Source organism: Bos grunniens, chromosome 3, assembly GCF_055505025.1.
Source record: "Bos grunniens cultivar Pamir isolate PY7600 chromosome 3, Bosgru_T2T1.0, whole genome shotgun sequence".
Classification (NCBI taxonomy): domain Eukaryota; kingdom Metazoa; phylum Chordata; class Mammalia; order Artiodactyla; family Bovidae; genus Bos; species Bos grunniens.
The window spans coordinates 98,865,348-98,882,065 of NC_141167.1; the positions used below are offsets into that span (position 1 = coordinate 98,865,348).

The 16,718-nt window shown below is 45.2% G+C and overlaps 1 long non-coding RNA gene and 2 other non-coding genes across 3 annotated transcripts; all 3 read right to left on the bottom strand.

Annotated features, from left to right (window-relative positions):
* Nucleotides 1-4,540: 4,540 nt before the first annotated feature.
* LOC147376225 (U1 spliceosomal RNA) lies at nt 4,541-4,704 on the bottom strand. The gene has a single exon (XR_015161741.1). It is a non-coding gene; the product is annotated as a U1 spliceosomal RNA (small nuclear RNA).
* Nucleotides 4,705-5,274: 570 nt separating this feature from the next.
* TRNAS-GGA (transfer RNA serine (anticodon GGA)) lies at nt 5,275-5,346 on the bottom strand. The gene has a single exon. It is a non-coding gene; the product is annotated as a tRNA-Ser (tRNA).
* Nucleotides 5,347-9,541: 4,195 nt separating this feature from the next.
* LOC147376227 (uncharacterized) lies at nt 9,542-15,246 on the bottom strand. Its single transcript, XR_015160862.1, has 3 exons — nt 14,994-15,246; nt 14,421-14,557; nt 9,542-9,798 (listed from the first exon to the last, which is right to left on the bottom strand). It is a non-coding gene; the product is annotated as an uncharacterized LOC147376227 (long non-coding RNA).
* Between the last annotated feature and the right edge of the window lie 1,472 nt (nt 15,247-16,718).

Sequence of the window (16,718 nt, forward strand, 5' to 3'; positions counted from 1 at the left end):
TCGGTCCTCTGCACTGTCGAACCCCTTCCTATCAATTCCCTAGTCACCAGAGCTAGAGCCAATCATGTCTCAGACACCCTCTGAGTTACTCTTTCTGTGAGTTACTTTACCTGAGTTCTGTCTGGAGTACTCCCTCCCTGCTGCGCTCTCCTCTATATGCAGGGTCTTTGTTGATCCCTCTGCTGCTGTGTGGCTCCCAGACCTAGCTGAATACAAACCAAGTCACGCCCACAGTGTTCTCTGGTCCCTGGTTGTTTGGGGCAGGGTTTTGAATGGTGTCCTTGACTCTCTCTGTTAGTCCCTAGCCCTCAGAATTGTATGTTGAGAGATTCTGCTGCTATTATTCAGGTGGACCTGTGTTCTCCTATCATTCTTTTTCAAATCCAAAATTTCGGTAGTACACAAAAGTAGACATAACAGAACACTCCCAGCTTTGTCAGGCATGGTCTACAATTACCAGCTTATGGTTGAACTTGTCTTACTATATCCATGCACTTACCTTTTCCTATTTTTTTAAAGGAAATCTCAGACATCATGTTTCATCTATAATTATGTCAGCATGTTTCCCCTCAATGAGAACTCTTTTTGAAAGTATTATCATCACGCCATTATAATCATAAATTAATTCAAAATCTTTAATATCATAAAAGACTATTCAAAAATTCCATGTTTAAAAATGCGGCATTTTTTTTCAGCTTATTTGATCACATAGGCTTTTAAAATTAATTTATTTGTTCATGGCTGCCCCGGGTCTCTATGGCTTGGTGCAGGGCTTCTCCAGCTGTGGAGAGGGGGAGCTCCTCTCTTGCCGTTTGCTACTTTCTTGGGCTTCAGTAGTTGCTGCCCATGCGCTCAGTTGTTGCGGCTTGTGGGCTTAGGAGCCCCACAGCATGTGGGATCTTCCTGGACCAGGGATCAAACCTGTGTCCTCTGCATTGCTAGGCAAATTCTTAACCAGGGAAGCCCCGCTCCCCCTCCTCCATTATTGTTTCTAAGTTAGTATTCTTTTTTGGATCCAAATAGAGTCCACAAACTGGAATTACTAAGATAATGCATTTAAGTCTCTTACATATATGCTACTGCTGCTACATCGCTTCAGTCGTGTCCGACTCTACACGACCCCAGAGACGGCAGCCCACCAGGCTCCCCCATCCCTGGGATTCTCCAGGCAAGAACACTGGAGTGGGTTGCCATTTCCTTCTCCAATGTATGAAAGTAAAAAGTCAAAGTGAAGTTGCTCAGTCGTGTCTGACTCTTAGCAACCCCATGGACTGCAGCCTACCAGGCTCCTCTGTCCATGGGATTTTCCAGGCGAGAGTACTGGAGTGGTTTGCCATCACCTTCTCTGTCTTACATGTATGCTTACCTTCAATTTCTTCTTTCCTTTCTTCCTTGCTCTCTCTCTCACTCGCTCTCCATCTCTCTTGGTCTATTGCTGTCCTTTTTTTCCCTTTAAATCATTCATTTGTTGAAGAAACTGAGTTGGTTTTTCTGTAGCATTCCCACAGTCTAAACTGTATACTAGGGTGTACTTTAATAAGTGTTTCTGTCCTTCACACTTCCTTCTTGGTGGTAGAATAGACAGCAGTGCTGTAATGTAATGAAAATGCAAGTCACACACGTAGTTTAAAATTCTCCAGTAACCACATTGACAACTAAAAAGTATAAGAGCACAATAATGCAAATATAATCTTCTACATAGCTGATAATGCTATATATACCTTAAAGGAAATATGGGGCTTCCCAAGAACTCGCCTGCCAATTCAGGAGACACAAGAAATGCAAATTCGATCCCTGAGTCAAGAAGATCCTCTGGAATAGAAAATGGCAACCCACTCCAGTATTCTAGCCTGGGAAATCCCATGGACAGAGGAGCCCGGTGGGATATGATCCATGGACCCAAAAGAGTTGGATAAAACTGAGTGACTGAGCATACACACAAAAGAAATATAATTCTACCAATGTTTAAAAGTTGTGTTTAATAGAAAAATATTGTGCATGTCTCCAACTTTTAAGGTTACAGTCACATGAATTATAAATGAGAATCCAGGTCCTCACTGCTACTGCTAAGTGCTAAGTTGCTTCAGTCGTGTCCGACTCTGTGCGACCGCATAGACGGCAGCCCACCAGGCTCCCCCGTCCCTGGGATTCTCCAGGCAAGAACACTGGAGTGGGTTGCCATTTCCTTCTCCAATGCATGAAAGTGAAAAGTGAAAGTGAAATCACTCAGTCGTGTCCAACCCTCAGCGACCCCATGGACTGCAGCCCACGAGGCTCCTTCATCCATGGGATTTTCCAGGCGAGAGTACTGGAGTGGGGTGCCATTGCCTTCTCTGGTGGTGCCAGCTAGTATACTCTTATATATACTCTGCAATGTATATTATATATATATATATAAACATAAAATATATTATAAATATATTTATATAAATATTTATATAAATATAAATTTATTTATATTTATATAAATATAAATATATAAATATATATTATATATAATATATATATAATAGCCCCCTACCCTATATTATATATAATATACATTATATATATAAATATAAATGTATATATATATAAATAATATAAAAATATATATACTCTGCAATGTACAGCTCAAAATAATATCCTTTTCAGTTTCCCAACTGAGAAATGAACATTGAACTACAGCGCCCCCTGGCTTACATAGCAATTCAGATCCCTCACCCTAGGGTCAAGTTGGCCCACAGACATTTAAGACAAACCTTTACTAGGCATCAACTGCATGGCAAGCCCTGTGTCAGACCCTGGGGATACAAATAGACTACATATAGCTTGCACCCTCCAGGGATTCCTATCAAGTCAAGTGAGACACACCCAGAAGCTGTGTTGGTTTAAAGAGAACCAAGCTCTAATGGAGGGTGTGGACATGGACCAGTGGACGCTGTGGGGCAAGATGTTTTCACAAGATCAGGAAACAACTTACCTCACCTCCCTTCAGGGAACCCTACCCTGATGCCATCTTGAGCTCCCTTGCCTGGCCTCAGTGCCAAGATTTCCTTTGGTCCTTCCTCCCATTGAAATGTCTGTGTCTTCCTTCCTGGTCCCAGTGTATGCTCCCAGATGGCTGCCTAGCTAATCTCAGAGCCTCATTCAAAGTCAAGGGTTAATGACCCCTGAATTTTAACAAGAGTTTTCAGTGCTGTAAATCAGGGATCCCAAGCATGAACAGCAGAGGGTCAGGCAGATAATGTCAGTATACTAAGCAGGCCTGTATTTGCACGTTAAATATGCAGGAATATTCTTTATTCCCACAAAGAGATACTCTCACCTTTTTTTTTTTTTCTTTTTCCTAAACCACATTGTTTTCTGGAGCTGCCTTTCCCTTCTCACTTTTAATAAAGATCAAATACAGATAAATATTTCTCTACCAGGAGAAGAATGACAGTGCAACATGGTGATAAATGCTAACAGTCACGTGGAAAACTAAGGGGACTGGTGATTTAGGCAGTCTCAGAAACAAACTCTGAGAGTAAGATCTGATGCAATTAATTTATTTGGAAGGTGATCCTTGGGAAACATTGGGGAGCTGGAAACCAGGACATGGAAAGGAACGCAGCCTCTCAATAAAGGTACATTATGGAGTGAATTATAATATATAAATAAATAATTTATATAATATAAATAAAGGTACATTATGGAGTGAGAGGGAGGCCTGGCATGCTGCGATTCATGGGGTCACAAGGAGTTGGACATGACTGAGCGATTGATCTGATCTGATGGAGTGAATTACCACTGTGGGTAGCTGGGATTCACACTCTGGCAGCAAGTGTAAAAGGTGCCTTTCAGCTATCGCATCTGAGGACTAGGGACCTGGGGTCTTTATACCTCAGCTTTTATCATTGGTTGGTTAGGAGCTGTTGAGGGTAGTAGACTTTTAATTCTCTCACCATTCTGGCTGAGCAGGCTCCAGTGGGGCAGAGAAAGTCCTCAGGCAAAGGAACATGGGTTCTGGGGATTGGAGTCAGTCCTACTACTTTGTAACTATTCAACAGCCATATGTCTAGTGGTCCCTGTTTTGGACCTGTAGATACAGACACTGATGAGATTCACACCTGCAATCCTGGCAAGATTACTTCAGAGGATGAGATGGTTGGATGGCATCACTGACTCAACGGACTTGAGTTTTATTAAACGCTGGGAGTTGGTGATGGACAGAGAGGCCTGGCATGCTGCAACAGTCAACACGATGAACTGAACTAGCTACTATAGTATATATATATAAAACAACGCATAGCCTCTATGTACAATACAAAAACATAAAAAGTTAATAGCTTGAGGGAGCAATGTATTCACTACTCAGCTGAACTTATTTTTTAATCGTGTTTACTTTTTGCAATCTCAGGGACTGACCAGGCTCTTTCATCCATGGGGTTCGCCATTTCTTTCTCCAGGAAATCTTTCCGAGAGCTTCCTGCGTTGCAAGATATTTCAAACCGCCTGAGCAGCCAGGGAAATCCCACATTACGGTAGAAAGTAGTTTTATTGTTGAAACCATAGACACCAGGGGAAAGCGCGCATGCAGTCCTCCACTACCACAAATTATGCAGTCGAGTTTCCCGCATTTGGGGAAATCACAGAGGTCAACACACCCGCAGTGCAATGGGTGAGCCTCGCCCTAGGAGAACCACCTTCGTGATCACAGTATCTCCCCTGCCAGGTAAGTATGAAGTAATTCTGCCCGCCGCCCGTACAGCCTTAGACACGTTCACTGTACGCACAGGCTCACTTTGCTATTGCCACCATCTCTTCCACCACCGACCGCACCCCATCGTTTCCCGCGCCTCTCGGGCACTCCTAACAACTCTTCTGATAAAATCCAAACAGTATCTCGGGAAAAACTTCCACAACCGGCAAAATGGCAGGCCAGGAACTGGTGGCCAGGAACTGTACCACTTCCGCTGCAAAATTTACATAAGCCACGCCCTGTCCCATGCCCCTCATCTCCTCTCTGACCCCAGGCCGGCTGCTGGAAGAGAAGTGACGTCATGATTCCGGACAGTTTAGGGAGCCCAGGAATCAGTGGAAGCAAAGCGTTTATTCTTTAGGTGAGATGTGGGGGAATTTAGCCAGCCTCCTTGCATTCTTAACCTTTATTCTAGGTTAAGAAACTGAAGTCGCTCAGTCGTGTCCGACTCTTTGCGACCCCATGGCCTGTAGCCTATCAGGCTCTTCCGTCCATGGGATTTTCCAGGCAAGAGTGCTGGAGTGGATTGCCATTTCCTTCTTCAGGGGATCTTCCCAACCCAGGAATCGAACCTGGGTCTCCTGCATTCCAGGCAGACGCTTTACCGTCTGAGCCACCAGGGCCACCCTTGTACTGGGTTACATGCTGAGAATAGTAATTCTGCGGTCCTCTGTTATGCTGATCCAATTTTGTTTTAAGAAGTAATAAGTTGTAAAACAATGAATGTAAATATATATTTGTAGGAACAAAGTAAACCATAAGTATGTGTTCCGTATGTAGACATATAGATTCAGGGTGCTAACTTTAAAAAAAAAAAAAAGCACAGCGTCAGAGTTGTGAGTTCAAGTATTATTTGGGGCAAAATGAGGAGCTCAGGAGGCAACATTTCAGATAGCTCTGAGAACTTGCTCCACAAAGGTAGGGGTGAAGGTCAGTGTATGTGAAGGGAGAGTATGTGCATTCAACTGCAGATTCTTTGCAGAAGGTTACTGCTAGTCATGAGGATTACATGTCACCATGAAGGATTTTAGTACTTTTCTAGGTACTAGGAGATATTCAGGTCATAAAATCGGGTCCTGAAAATACATCATTATCTGAAGACTTGTTCTGCCAGTTTTTCCCAGAGTACAGAGTGGGCTCATTTCTGCTCTCCACCCTGAACTCCTTTCAGGGGGTGTTGAAAATTAGCGGCCACAGCCTTTAATCCTTGTAAAGATAGATGGCAAGTGCCAGTTTGTAGTTGACAAGAGTTATATCTCAAAGTTCTACATGGTGTATTTTCTGTGCACCTTCTTACTTCATCCTCATGGTCTCCCAGGTACCATGTTTAAAAGTGAAGTCGCTCAGTCGTGTCCGACTCTGCGACACCATGGACTGTAGCCTACCAGGCTTCTCCATCCATGGGATTCTCCAGGCAAGAATACTGGAGTGAGTTACCATTTCCTTCTCCAGAGGATCTTCCCGACCCAGGGATCAAACCTGCATTGGAGGCAGACACCTTAACCTCTGAGCCACCAGGGAAGTCCTTTTTCTCACCATACAGAATACAAAAGTTGAAGATTCTGAAGAAGCTGATGACCAAAATAAGGGATTGAAAGATGATGTGTTTGCTTGAAGAATGAGGTTTGTATGTTTTTTCTTACTGGATAAGACTAGGTTAGACCTGAGGGCCGGGAATGGGGAGGCTAGAGAAGGCAACCAGCTTGCTTTTCAGACCAGAGACCAAGGAGTGGAGGAACTTGATCCTTGAAGTGCATTTGGCTTAAGAGGGAAAGTGACTAGCCTGGAGGGAAAATCTTGAACTCAGCACCCAGTTAACTTTCAGGAAAACCTGTCCTTTCTTGGAACAGCTGACACTACTCGTCCTGCACACTGACTTTAAATATTCTTTATCCACCGCTGTCCACTGTAGGAGTTTCCTATTGCTCCTATAACCTGTTACTACACACTTCGTGGCTTAAAACAACACACGTTTATTATTTTATGACTCTGGAGTTCAGAAGTCCAAGATGCATCTCCCTGGGCCAAAATCAAAGTGACAGTTGGGTTGTGGTGATTCTTCCTGGAGATGCTAAGAGAGAATCTCTTTCTTTGCCTTGTCCAGCCTCTAGAAGATGCCCACATTCTACTCACATAGGCCCCTGTCATCTTCAAAGATAATTACAGCTGATCAAGTTATTCTCACAACACATTATTCTGACACAAACTTTCCTTCTGTCTGTATGAACTTTGTGATTCCATGGGGCCTCCATCTCAGTTCAGTTCAGTCACTCAGTCCTGTCTGACTCTTTGTGACCCCATGTCACAGCACATGGAGGCAGCATACCAGGCCTCCCTGTCCATCACCAACTCCCAGAGTCCACCCAAATCCATGTCCATTGTGTCGGTGATGCCATCCAACCATCTCATTCTCTGCCATCCCCTTCTCCTCTGGCCCTCAATCTTTCCCAGCATCAGAGTATTTTCAAATGAGTCAGCTCTCTGCATCAGGTGGCCAAAGTATTGGAGTTTCAGCTTCAACATCAGTCCCTCCAATGAACACCCAGGACTGATCTCCTTTAGGATGGACTGGTTGGATCTCCTTGCAGTCCAAGGGACTCTCAAGAGTCTTCTCCAACACCACAGTTCAAAAGCATCAATTCTTCGGCACTCAGCTTTATTTATAGTCCAACTCTCACATCTATACGTGACCACTGGAAAAACCATAGCCTTGACTAGATGGACCTTTGTTGACAAAGTAATGTCTCTGCTTTTTAATATGCTATCTAGGTTGGTCATAACTTTCCTTCCAAGGAGCAAGCGTCTTTTAATTTCATGGCTGCAATCACCATCTGCAGTGATTTTGGAGCCCAGAAAAATAAAATCAGCCACTGTTTCCCCATCTGTTTGCCATGAAGTGATGGGACTGGATGCCATTATCTTAGTTTTCTGAATGTCAAGCTTTAAGCCAACTTTTTCACTCTCCTCTTTCACTTTCATCAAGAGGCTCTTTAGTTCTTCTTCACTTTCTGCCATAAGGGTGGTGTCATTGCATATCTGAGGTTATTGATATATCTCCCCGCAATCTTGATTCTAGCTTTGGCTTCCTCCAGCCCAGCATTTCTCATGATGTACTCTGCATATAAGTTAAATAAGCAGAGTGACAATATACAGCCTTGACATACTCCTTTTCCTATTTGGAACCAGTCTGTTGTTCCATGTCCAGTTCCAACTGTTGCTTCCTAACCTGTATACAGATTTCTCAAGAGGCAGATCAGGTGGTCTGGTATTCCCATCTCTTTCAGAATGTTCCACAGTTTATTGTGTGCCGCGGTCCAGCCTCAGCAGAGTCCAGGGATACCCTCAGGATGAATGGCATCAGCGAAAGATGACACGGGGAGACCAAGCTTAGGTGAAACGGGGTCTGCAGCTTTATTTTCAAAAGGAGCTTTTATACCCTGAGTTACACATTTCCAGAAGTGAAAGATGCAGAGTCATGCAGAGTCAGCTCAACATTCCATCAGTTTTGACCTTTATTGAAACCAGGATGTTTTCTGCATACCTTTCCATTTACAAGGGTCTTATGTTATGTACATTATCTTCTGACCCGGAGGCCTGTTGACATTTTATGACCCTTTTCTGATAAAGGTTGGTCAACCAGAGAACTTATTTTCCTTTAAAGTGTTTTTTCTTTATTTTTCCGATCTGTGTCACCCCCAGAAAGTACTAAATAAAGTTACATTCTTATGGAGCAAAGGTGCAGTGGGTTACAAAAAGAAAGAACTTATTAACTCAAAGGTCTTACGTTGCTAATGCCAAGGCTACTACTTGTTTTTCCTACATTCCAACTATATTAACTAATGCACTCCCAGGCACACAATAGATAAGGGATATGGAAGCTTGGCAGCGAGCATTGGCTCAACAGTGGAACCCTTCACCAGTACTGTTCTAATAATTTTGCACCCCTCGAAGGGCTCTATGCCCATTAGGACTTTTAGAATGCTTAGGCTTCCCGTGCCTTTCATGGTTGGGATGTTGTGAACAATCATGTGCGTTAGTTGCAAGAGTGTGGATAAACCTGTCAAGCAAGCTAAAATGCCAATAGAGGGGTTTGAATTGAAATACTCCTTTCGTGCCCAGGAGACTTATTAACTAGAGCCCTAAGTTGATTTTCTTCAGAGAATAGTGGTCGGGGACAGACGCCTGTTAATGTCAAAAGAGTTGGTGAAAGGCATAATATAGGTAACAATAGACAGACAGATTTTGGTTTCAGGGTAGATGCTAGAGCAGGTCCAGGGAGTCCCTCGAGTCCTGATCCGCCTTGCCTGTCAGGTCTCCTCCTCATGACCTTGTCATTGGTGGGGTCTCCTGTGCTGGCTCCTGGCAATTATGATCCACACAGTCAAAGGCTTTGGCATAATCAGTAAAGCAGAAATAGATGTTTTTCTGGAACTCTCTTGCTTTTTTGATGATCCAGGGATGTTGACAATTTGATCTCTGTTCCTCTGCCTTTTCTAAAACCAGCTTGAACATCTGGAAGTTCACGGTTCACGTATTGCTGAAGCCTGGCTTGGAGAATTTTAAGCATTGCTCTATTAGCGTGTGAGATGAGTGCAATTGTGCAGTAGTTCGAGCATTCTTTGGCATTACCTTTCTCTGGGATTGGAATGAAAATTGACCTTTTCCAGGCCTGTGGCCATTGCTGAGTTTTCCAAATGTGCTGGCATATTGAGTGCAGCACTTTCACAGCATCATCTGTTAGGATTTGAAATAGCTCAACCGGAATTCCATCACCTCCATGAACTTTGTTCGTAGTGATGCTTCCTAAGGCCCACCTGACTTCTCCTTAATTTAATCACACCCACAAATTCTCTTTTTCCATGTCAAGTAACATAATCACAAACTCCAGGGACCCAGATGTGGGCATCTTTGGGGAAGCATTAGTCTATCACAGCCAGTCTCCCCAGTGAACACATTTCCGCAAGCATATCAGTCAGTGGTGGCTGCTCCATTCTGAAAGTGATCCAGGTGAAAGCAAGTCAGTCCACAGCTTCTGAGGGTCAGCCAGTCAACAGCTGGGCCCCGTATTGAGGCATCTGAGTCAGAGAGAGAAAAGGAAAATGCCTGTGGGGAGATGAATCTGAGGACCCAGCCTGGGCAGTTCCCAGGAATCAGAGTTGAGAGCTGCAAATGCCTTCATGGGGGGAGGAGGCTGGGGAGGGTGTTAGGAGCTGAGTATATCTGTTTCCCTCCCCCACCCCCCACAAATTCATATCTTGGACGCTATTCCCCAGTGAAGCTGTATTTGGAGAAGGAACTTTGAAGGATGTAATTAAATTTAAATGAGAGCATAGCCTTGGGGCACTGATCTGATAGGATGTTTCAGTTTCAGTTGTCGCTCAGTCGTGTCTGACTCTTTGTGACCCCATGGACTGCAGCACGCCAGGCCTCCCTGTCCTTCACCAACTCCCGGAGTCTACCCAAACTCATGTCCATTGAGTCGGTGATGCCATCCAACCATCTCATCCTCTGTCATCCCCTTCTACGCCTGTCCTCAGTCTTCCCCAGCATCCGGGTCTTTTCAAATGAATTAGCTGTTTGCATCAGGTGGCCAAAGTATTGGAGTTTCAGCTTCAGCATCAGTCCTTCCAATGAACACCCAGGACTGATCTCTTTAGGATGGACTGGTTGGATCTCCTCACAGTCCAAGGGACTCTAAAGAGTCTTATCCAACACCACAGTTCAAAAGCATCTATTCTTAAGCACTCAGTTCAGTTCAGTTCAGTCGCTCAGTCGTGTCCAATTCTTTGCAACCCCATGAATCACAGCATGCCAGGCCTCCCTGTCCATCACCAACTCCTGGAGTTCACTCAGACTCACATCCATCGAGTCAGTGATTCCATCCAGCCATCTCATCCTCTGTCGTCCCCTTCTCCTTTTGGCCCAGCTTTCTTTATAGTCCAACTCTCACATCCATACATGACTACTGGAAAAACCATAGCCTTGACTAGATGGACCTTTGTTGACAAGGTAATGTCTCTGCTTTTCAATATATTGTCTAGGTTGGTCATAGCTTTCCTTCCAAGGAGTAAGCATCTGTTAATTTCATGGCTGCAGTCAAGGTTTTAGAAAAGGCAGAGGAAACAGATCAAATTGCCAACATCTGCTGGATCATCGAGAGCAAGAGAATTCCAGAAAAACATCTATTTCTAATTTATTGACTATGCCAAAACCTTTCACTGTGGATCACAATAAACTTTGGAAAATTCTGAAAGAGATGGGAATACCAGACCACCTGACGTACCTCTTGAGAAATCTGTATGCAGGTCAGGAAGCCACAGTTAGAAATGGACATGGAACAACAGACTAGTTCCAAGTAGGAAAAGGGATACATGTCCTTAAATGAAGAGATACCACAGAGCTTGGGCTTCTGCCCTACCCCAGCTCAAGTAACCTGAAAAGACCTTGTGAGGACCCAGCCAGGCAAGGACTATCTCCAAGCCAGGAAGAGAGCTTGCAGCAGAAACTGAATTGCTGGGAAGTTCCAACCATGATCTAGGACTTCTCAAAACTGTGAGAAAACAGATTTCTGGTTAAGCCACCCAGTCCATTGCATTTTTTTCTGGAAGCCCAAGCTAATACAGGAGGTCACTTAGTCATTGACCTAAGCAGCTTCTCCTACTTGGCCCTTTTGGGGATCTGCCCCAGTCTTGTTGATTTCCAGTAATTAGCACTGACCACCTGCTTTGCTTTTAAAGGCTTATCCATGACTTTCGAATGAGGAGTCATCACGTGCTTTAAGATTTCGTAGCATAGTTGGACATGACTGAGCAACTGAGCACAGCACACAGCACAGCATAATTTGCTACATGCAGCAATGGCCTGCAACAAGGATCTCAGAGTTTCTTTTGAATGAGTTTGACATCTTCAAAAATAACAACCCAGGATGGCCTGAGACAGCTGATCATTCTTCAGGATGACCCAATACACCATGTGGCCTGCATTTCCTCTTCTACTGGATGAGTTCTATGCTTTGGACTCTCCACAACCGTAGACAAGGGTTTGGGTGCTGGTGACGAATCTGTGCCTAATTCTGGGGAGGCTCAGGGAAAAAGGAAAGAACTCCCAGAATCTGGGCATGGGAGGGGGTGGGGGCTGAGAGGCTGCTCTTCTGTGAATAAAGGAGGTTGGAGGGTGTGAGAGGAGCTGAGGTGTATGTGTGTGTGTGTGTGCCCATTGTGTGTGTCCAGGATAAATTCAAGGGAAGTTCAAGAGAGGGCAGCTGCAATTCTGGGACCAGAGACTAGAGCACCTTGGCACTCAAGCTCTGCTCATCCTCCTCCTTCTTCTGCCTCTGTTTCCCTTTCTCCTCTCTGTCCTCACTAGTGTCTCACCAGTGTTTTATTGTTCCCACTCCTCCTCCCTCTTCCTGCTCCTCTCGGATCACTTCCACTACCATACCCCCTCCTGGTATAGGGATACACAATGAGCATACCCCCCCCCACCCAGCTGCTCTCACATCCTCCAACCTCCTTTATTCACAGAAGAGCAGCCTCTCAGCCCCTGCCCCCTTACATGCCCAGATTCTGGGAGTTACTTCCTTTTCCCCTGAGTCTCCCCAGAATTAGGCACAGATTCTTCACCAGCACCCAAACCCTTGTCTATGGTTCTAGAGAGTCCAAAAAGCAGGCCAGCAAAGGAGAGGGCTGGGTAGTCTGAGAGGAAGATTAGGGAATATCTTCCACCAGCCTAAGAAGCACAAATACATTTCTTTCTAGTTACATCCTTGTTTGGAAGAGACAGAGTAAGATTGTTCCACTTCCACGGCCAACCGAGGCAGCACAGGCCTTAAGGCCAGCCTCAGGGATATGTGACCAAAAGTCAAGAACTCTGGACATAGATGGAGGACATCTGGTTCACAAGATCCAATTCAACTTAAAATCTTGGTGCCACCTTCTTTATAAGGCAAGTTCCAAGGGAAGGACCACGTTGTACCCTCCTGGCTTTGTTCATGTAAGAGTGCATAGGTGCATGCTTGTGTCTGACTCTTTTTGACCCTATGGACTGTAGCCCACCAGGCTCCTTTGCCCATGGGACTCTCCAGGCAAGAATATGGGATTGGATTGCTATTTCTTCCTTCAGGGGGTCTTTCCAACCCAGGGATCGAACCTGTGCCTCCTGCCCTGCTTTAGCAGGTGGATTCTTTTCCACTGAGCCACCAGGGAAGCCTTGGTATTTTAGTAGTTCTGTCTTCTCCCTTCTCTATGGATTTTGTTATCTTCCCAATCAATGACCTTTCCTCATATCTATCACTCAGAGGAGGCTAATTTAGAAATATCTCTTTGATGTCTTTTTCCTTTTCCACAAACATTCTTTCATTCTGGGCTTAATCCTTTTGAACAATATTCTGAGTCTTTTAAGATTATTCAGTAAATATTTGTAAATAAAAATTGTGGATGTTGATATATTGATTCAATCAATCAACAGTTAGGTTGGCTCCCCAACGCCACTCCACCCACACAGGAAATGAGGCCCGGCTGTGGATGCCCATTGAACAGTGTCGAGAAAGCTCTGGAGGAAATTTTGCTGGCACCTCCAGACACAATTGTATGGTCAGGTCATTCAAAATGACTGTTCTCTTGCTATCTGTTCATTCTCCTTCACCAACCAATCCTTCACCCACATGACTACCCAATCCCCTGAATTGTAGAGCGTAATCAATAACCATCTACACAGTTGACCCTGCCCCCAGTCTCTGGTTTTCCTGGTGACTGGTGAGCCAATCAGCCATCAATGGTCCCTATAAATTGTAGTCTCCCCTCAATTCCGCACCCCATACCCCCAGCAGTGAAGATTGCTGCCTTGTTCTGCCTGCTGTTTGCTGAATACTGTGGCATGTCACTCCAGGACCCTTTGTTTAGGAATTCTATATCCACTGAACGGTTGTCTCTGCCACTGTCTATGGGCTGTTTTTCTTTTGTGTTGCAGCTGGGGAATTACAAGGCTTGCAGGCCTGCATGGTAGGCCTCAGTGTACAAGTAGGAAGGAGTGAGTGAGGAGACATGGGGCCAGCATTTCAGCATGGGAGGGACACAGGGAGCTTCAGCAAGTTCTGGAGAAACCTGAGAAGGTGTGTAGGTCTCCTGTTCCTCCCTTTCCTGGATCAAAACTAGCTGTGACTTGTAGGCAGGTAGGACAGGCACTGGCTGGTGTCCAACTTGATAACTAATGACTGAATATCTGCAAGTGGGTTGCACAGAAGTGGTGTATTTCCTAAAGCTTCTCCTCCCTGAAGCTTTGGAGTCTGAGGGCCCTTGGTTGGGGATTGTCAGGAAATAGCCCTTTCTAGAGTGAGAAAAGCTATGGGAGTTTGGGTTGGTGGGTCTAAGTAGCTCTGTTCTCTCTGCCTTCTTTCTTTGTTTCTCTAATTGGTGATTGGTGTAGCCAGGGAGGAAAGGGATCCAGGAGTGCCTTCCTTCCCCTGGAAATATGACTGAACTGAGGCTGAAGCCTCTGGTTTTCTTCCCTAAGGACTCTGTTCTCATTGCAGAACTGAGTTGTGGATTCCAGGCCTGGACTGTAGAAGTTAGAGGTGAAGCCTGACCCAGGATGTGCAAGCAGGTAAGTTACATATTTGGGTAACAGAGGCTCCCTGTGTTGCTCATTCTCTGTCTCCAAAGACACTGTCCCAAACCTGCAGAAAAGCCTGAGGACTCACCTCCTGGGCATAAAGCTTGGTAGGCCGAATGCCTGGCTTTCCTCTGGCTCCTCCTCATGGGTTCTTTGCATGTTTCTTATGCCCTGGGTGAGCTGTTCAGGAGGCTTTATTCCTAAATAGCAGCAGTTGCTGCTGCGCTGTTGACAAGATAAGGGCACGTGAAAGGTCTGGCCTCCCAGTGTCAGCAGCCTGGGGGAGAGTGTGGGCAGGAAGGCCATCTCAGTGAGTGGTTGGGGGAGGCCCTGCAGACCTGGCTCCACCACGTGCCAATCACAGGACCAGGGCACAGAAGTCAGCAGGCAGCAAATGAGCAGATTTAGGATGGATGAGAAGCCAGGATTCTGGGGAGCAGACCTGTTAGATCTGCAGTGGGGAGAGTTATTCTCTGAGCTCAGATACAACAACAAAGAGCGGGGAATGGGACTTGTACCACCACCCCAGCCCTGCCCCCCACCCAAGGACAAGTTGAGGAAAGCAGACCACAGTGTTTTGAAATCTGCAAAGTTCTTCCCAAGGGCAACCTTCAGATTCTCCCAAAGAAACCAGAAATAGGAGGCCCTGGGCCCCTCCTACCACTTTTCAGCAGTGGAGCTGAGCCTGTGTTCCAGTTGCTCCCGCAGGCGGTTGTTAATGCAGATGGATTCCTCCAGGTGCTGGCGCAGGTTCCAGATTCTACCAAGATGCTCCTCTAGCAGGTCAGCCTCTGCAGCTACCCAGGAGGACAGGAGGAGATGGAGATGGAGCATCCTGGTCACTAGTGGGGCCCACATGGGGAGGTTGGGGCTTGGACAGCAAGATCTTTAAGTATTACTGTCCTCTCTCACACATTCATGAGTTTACATGAGCTTACTTAAAGGGTAGACTGGCTTCAAATACAGGCCAGGTGATGCTAACCAAGCCCCAATGGCCTCCTCTCATACTGAGGTGCATGTAAGGAAGTTGTAAGTATATATGTACAGTTACCAAGGTAACCAGTAAGTGTAAAAGATTTCACATGACTTAGGTAAATAACAAAAGGCTGTGGCCCTTGGCTTAATACGTAGACAGGTGTGGTCATTTCCTGAGTTGACTTTGAGTGTAACAGGGTAGATCTCACTCTGATCTAATACCTTTTCTCTTACTGAGGCTTGACTGAACTCCTTAGCAAGGAACAAAGCCCTTCCTCCACACTTAGCAAGAAGGCCAAGGTAAAAGTGAGTACATCAGGTCAACTCATCCTAAGTGGTTAATGACTGGTATTCAGTGCTTCCCTCACATCTCTTTTAATTTGAAAGGAAGAAAGCTCCCCTGTTTTCAGAGGGATCTGGGATGTGGTCTTCTTTCAGAGGAGCAGAAGTGATGGTATTACTGTTTGCTCGTTTATGTTTCAACTACCCATCCCATTGTCTCATCAAGGCCATTGCCTTTGGTTGCGGAAGTTCTGCATACTTGCCAGTTGTGGTCCTTACAGTTCGTAACCCAAGTGAATATCTGGTCTCAGAATGTGTCATGGCTTGTTCTGTGTCCTGTTTATTTGCTAACAGCACTTAAGCCTTTTCTTAGCTCTTCTTCCTCCAACATGGCAACTAACGCTGATTTGGAAATGCCACTTCAGTCTGGGCACTACCATTTGCTACATAAATGGCTACATCTATGTTTGCCTAATAATGTCTCCTGTATGACTTGATCATTGTCAGTATGGCACTGAAGTAGGGATCTGACAAGTGATTACAGAGTTGGAAAAAAACACCCCTAAGAAAAGAAAAAAAGATGCAGAAAAGAGCAGTGGGGAGAGGGTGCTAATGACTGGCCACATCAACTGCCTTATTTTGCCTTGCATGCATGCTAAGTCGCTTCAGTCGTGTCCGACTGTTTGCGACCTAATGGACTATAGCCTGGCAGGCTCCTCTGTCCATGGGATTCTCCAGGTAAGAATACTGGAGTGGGTTGCCATTTCCTCCTCCAGGGGATCTTCCTGACCCAGGAACTGAACCCGAGTCTCCTGCTGCTCCTGCATTGCAGGTGGATTCTATACCACTGAGCCATCAGGGAAGCCCCACACATATATTTTTAATAATGACTGTGATTTTTTAATAGTCATACCTCCCTCAGTCCCACTATGACAGTCAAGATGGAAAACAGTGTATAAATATGGACTATTGAACAGATAAACATTTTTTTTTGAGAAATGTCCTTCAACTACTATTGTTTTAAGAGTGGGAATATGTATGTTTAATCAAATGTCCCCTGAAATTCAACCATGGGTTCCTGGTGTTTTAAGACAGAAAAGCTTGCAGCCAAGGTTTGCCTGGTGGCTCT